The 5000-nt window shown below is 55.8% G+C and overlaps 1 pseudogene; it reads right to left on the bottom strand.

Annotated features, from left to right (window-relative positions):
• Nucleotides 1-786: 786 nt before the first annotated feature.
• On the bottom strand, nucleotides 787-878 carry LOC138380628 (small nucleolar RNA U13; annotated as a pseudogene).
• Between the last annotated feature and the right edge of the window lie 4122 nt (nucleotides 879-5000).

Raw genomic sequence — 5000 nt, 5'->3', positions numbered from 1 at the left:
CCTCCTCCTCCTCCTCCTCCTCCTCCTCCTCCTCCTCCTCCTCCTCCTCCCTCCTCCTCCTCGACCTCCGCCGGTTTCGTGCTGGGATCCCATGGTCCTTGGGGTTGACCAGATGTCCCGTCGCACTTAGTCTCTGCGGGGCTGGCCCCATCGATGCTATGGGGGGGGATCACCGCCAGGGGGCGCTGCGGTTGCGGGCTTCTCGACTCCCTCTCCTTCCCCACCCCTCCGCTCGCCCGCTCCTCCTTTCTTTACTCCCTATCGCCCCGCCCCCTTTTTTCTCCACACACACGCAATTATCACGCTCACGAACTATCCCGGGACCTGGCGTGACTTTCATCGCAATCTCCCCCCCCCCCGGACACACACACATAGAGACACACCCTCCCGGCAGGGAGCACCCTGAGTGGTCGTGCAGATGTCGCTGCTGCATGCGGCCTCCGCATGGGTTCGCTGGTTGACCAGATGTCTGGTCCTTGGGTGGTTGACCAGATGTCTGGTCTGTGGTTGTCATCCTGACAGGGAGGCTTCGGGACGGATTTGGTCTCTCTGGCCTCGCTGCCCCTAGGGATCACCCTGCGATCGGTATTCTTCTCGCGCGGGGCGAGGGGGCGCTCCGGAGCATTCCTCTCCTCTCGGAGTTTCTGTCTGCAGTCTCTCGACTTGCTCTCACTCCCCTACCCTGCTGTGTGACTTTCTTTTTGGTCCTTTCATTTTATCTATTCTCTCTTTGCCTTTTCCTGCCCGCCTTTCCGCTCCCCCCCCCCCCCCGGATTCATGGTTTCACGTCACGCGGGTGACGTGCCGACACACCAGGAGGCCCTTCTCACACGTGCGCGTGAACACGCAATCAACACGTTTATGAACTAGAAAGGGATCTGGTGTGACTTTGCTATTATTTCCCCTCCCCTCCTCCCCGCGCTGAGAATGAGTTTCCCCGGGCTCGTGTGCCCGCCTGGGAATCGGCTGCAGACGCCATGGCCCCGGGTCGACCACATGTTGCCCTGGGGTCCACCAGATGTCTCTGGCGAATTGGGGCCCTAGGGTGCTTGTGACGGTGTGGTCACTAGGTGTCGCTCTGGGCTCAGTATTCTTCCTTCTCGCTGTGACTTTGGTCTCTTTTTTTCGAAATTTCTTTCTTTCTTCCTCTTTTGCCCTGTTTCCATTTTCCCTTCTTAATCTCTTTCTCTCTTTTTGTTGCTTTTTTTCCACGGCAGATGGGTGATGTGTGTGTGGAGGAAACGCGGCGTCAGGGAGAAGACACATCTCACACGTGCTCGGGAACACCCGATCGTCACGCTTCTGAGTACCGACCGATGGATCTGGTCCCGAATTTTTTAATAGTTTTCTCTCTCTCTCTCTCTCTCTCTCTCTCTCTCTCTCTCTCTCTCTCTCCCCCCCCCTTCCTTCTCTTTCCTTTCTCTCCCTTCCTTTCTTTCTTTCTCTCGCTCTCTCGCTCTCGCTCTTCTTTTCTTTCTGACAGAGTCTCTCGTTCTGTTGCCCTGGCTAGAGTGCCATGGCGTCAGCCTAGCTCACAGCAATCTCAAACTCCTGGGCTCAAGCGATCAGACTGCCTCAGCCTCCCGAGTAGCTGGGATTACAGGCATGTGCCAGCATGCCCAGCTAATTGGATATACGTGTGTGTGTGTGTGTGTGTGTGTGTGTGTATATATATATATATATTTTTTTTTTTTTTTTTTTGAAACAGAGTCTCACTCTGTTGCCCAGACTAGAGTGCCGTGGCGTCAGCCTAGCTCACAGCAACCTCAAACTCCTGGGCTCAAGCGATCCTACTGCCCCAGCCTCCCGAGTACCTGGGACTACAGGCATGCGCCACCGTGCCCGGCTAATATTTTTCTGTATATATTTTTAGATACTGTTTCTGTATATATTTTTAGATATATAGTTTCTTTCTATTTTTAGTAGAGATGGGGGTCTCGCTCTTGCTCAGGCTGGTCTCGAACTCCCGACCTTGAGCGATCCACCCGCCTCTACCTCCCAGAGTGCTAGGATTACAGGCGTGAGCCACCCCGCCTGGCGTGTACGTTCTGTATTCACAGCCAGACGGAAGGCAGGGAGAATGTTACCCTTTCAAAGCCCGCCCTGCTCGCCTCTCAGCCCACCGATGGCACTCTGAATCCCGTGGCATTCCTTCACTCAGCTGAATTCTTCAGCACCCGACCCCCCCCCCACCCCACCCCCGTGCCACGGGAGTTCGTTCTCATGGCAGAGCCATCGAGGCTGTTGCCACACGTGTTGTAGGTGCCTAGGCAGACTGTGCCCTGGCCCCGAGGAGGTACGGAACCGCCTATCGCCTCGGGAGGGAGGGACAAGATGTGTCCGTGTCCAAGGCGACGTCCTGTCGATCACGAGGAGGCCTGCAAAGGCTCGTATCTGCCAGGCATTGAGCCACATCACATGAAACACCGGTGTGTTCCTTCACTTAGGTGGTGTCGCGTGTTGATACTCACAGAGGATGATAAACCCACTCGCATGCCGGCTGAGCCCCCTGTGTCTCCTCCTCTATCCACTGAGGGAAAAAACCGCAACGAAAGGTAGAAAACCACAGGGGGGGGAAGACTGCCCGTCGCTCTCCCTATGTGACCGTCCGGAGTGCTCGTTCAGATGGGAGGAGGTGTGTTTGTGTGTGTGTGTGTGTTTCATTGATTTTGGTGCCATCTTTTCTCTGCAGCTGCGTCAGAGGACAGCGATTTTTCCGATTTTCACTCCGCTGAGTGAATTGCCTTTTGAAGAGAATGTCCACAGGAAGCCTACGGTCCTCCCGCGGGGGTGGCCCTCCTCTAGAAATGAATCTCGTTTCTTGAACGGAGGGGACTTGTTGACGCCATCATGCTTTCGGGACGACTTCTCAGACGCTAGCTTTGGACCGCAACATAGGTGCCCCCGACATTGCCTCAAGGGTTCCGTGGTGCCTCCTGTCAAGAGACCCCACCGACCGTCCCCAGCCTGCCCGCTCAAGGGAGCCGGGCCCCTTCTGATCTGTCCGCCCGCCGGTGAAGCTCCCTCCCGAGGGTCGGAAAGCCCACCTGTTTCCCAGTTCGGTTGAATGATGGGGCACCCGGGCAGGGCACTGGCACCGAGTGACTCCATTCTGAGTCTGTCTGCTCTGGGGGGCGGGGGCGGGGGCGGGGGCGGGGGCGGGGGCGGGTGGGGGGGCAGTTCCGTCTCGACCCGGTGGCCTCCTACCGACTGACTCGATGGGACGGACCATTCTCACTCAGGATCGTGTACCTTCTTGGCCTAGGCACATCCCGGCACTGAAAGCCACTTTTCGGGGACACTCTCCCACGTACAGATAGATGGCCTGCACGAGTGCTCTTCCTTTCTCGAAACACTGGAAATCTGTCCTCAATTTTACCTGACCTACCTGACGGTGTGTGATAAAGGAGCATAGAACCCTCAGCCACCCTCCACCTTCCCGCTGTCCCGAGAGACAGTGCCGAGCGTGAAATTCTATCCCTGACTCTCTGTGTCCACCGGAACGTGGCCTGACTGCAGTGACGTCAGCTACGTCAAGTCGTTCTCTGGGTAGGGAAAGAACTTAACCAGATAGGCCCTATCGGTCGCTTCTCTGTTCTGATAGTTTTGTGGCAGCCATTTCTTTCCCCCTCTCTTTTCTTTTTCTGTCTCTCTCCCCCACCCCCACCCCCAAATTCTTTCTACGAAGACGTTTAGGATGTCAGATTCTGGCCACATGCCCCCCCCTAGGCATACGGGGGCCAGCATAGACAAAGGTCTTCGGTACCAAGTGTTCATTCCACGGTGACAGATATTGCCACTCTTGTATTGACCAGGGCGAGATGGTGAGTGGGTCAACTCTGAAACTCCCTGTACTCTACTTCTCTCTTGGGTAGGTCCCTGCCCCAACCCTCCGGCTTCTAGCACACACCCAGGGGCACTCTCTCCTCTCTGGATAAAGTTCCAGATGATCCGATCCGCTCCGAGGAGGAAGGGGAGCTGGCCGGGCCACCCACTGTGCGCCCCACCCCCGTCAGTCATAGGGTCCGTTCTTTTCAGGATGACACCGGCAGCGGTTGCTGGGTGTCACCTAGCGGCCACTTTGATCAGACCTCGGGATCCGGAAAGTCAGGTGACGTTGGGAGTTTAAGAGCTGACTCCCGGGAGGTGTGGAGGGCGGGGAGGAGAGCACGGTCCGGACGGTCCCACCCTCTTCTTCCCGGGCCCGCAGCTCTGGGCCCGCCCGGGGCAGCCCTAGCCTCTAGCGGGTCTCCGCCCACCCGCCCTGTTGTCTGCGGGAGGCGCCCCTCCTCCCGCTCTCTGCCTCCTCCCGGGACCGTAGGCCTCTGCCCGTCGTCTTTTTTATTTTTATTTTTTCCCTTTTGTTTGTTTCTCTTTTATCTTGTGTTTTAGGCTTATCGAATATCATATCGTATAAAAACTTAAATCACAGAATGAATTATATTAAGTAACAAGATGTGGCTTTTTATCCTACGCCGAGAACGATGAATTTTTCTCTTCGTGTCCATTTTCCTGTCCTGGAAGAAATACAAAGTTGCTCGTGATACTTCCCCATCATCTTCCAGTTTCCCCGACTGTCAACACGATGTATTCGATCGTATATCTTTGTGTGTGCACGTGGGCGCCTGTACCTATTTCTTTTCGGCATCAGTCTCAGGTCTTTTGGCACCTAGGGGGGAAAAAGGAGAAACCAATAAAGGACAGAAAGACGTTCTGTCGTTTTACGCTCCCCACCACCACCACCACCACCACCACCACTTTTGGGAGCTTGTAGTCTGGCCTATGTCCCCAAGGCAGGTTAAATCTTTTCTTAAAACTCCCAAGTGGTCCCCTGCCCCGCCCCCCCCCCCCCAGGTGGGCGGCCGGCAGAGTTCACAGGCTTTGTTTTTGGCAGAGCCTGGACGATTGAAATAATTAACCACAATCAACGCTAAAGCTGAGAACCCCTCCCCCCCTCATTAAAAGCTCTGTATTTCTGCCTAGCCCTATGTTCGGGGAAA

Source organism: Eulemur rufifrons, unplaced genomic scaffold (genome assembly GCF_041146395.1).
Source record: "Eulemur rufifrons isolate Redbay unplaced genomic scaffold, OSU_ERuf_1 scaffold_606, whole genome shotgun sequence".
Classification (NCBI taxonomy): Eukaryota; Metazoa; Chordata; class Mammalia; order Primates; family Lemuridae; genus Eulemur; species Eulemur rufifrons.
The sequence above is the reverse complement of the archived record's forward strand: the minus strand, read 5'-3'. Positions and strand labels throughout refer to the sequence as shown.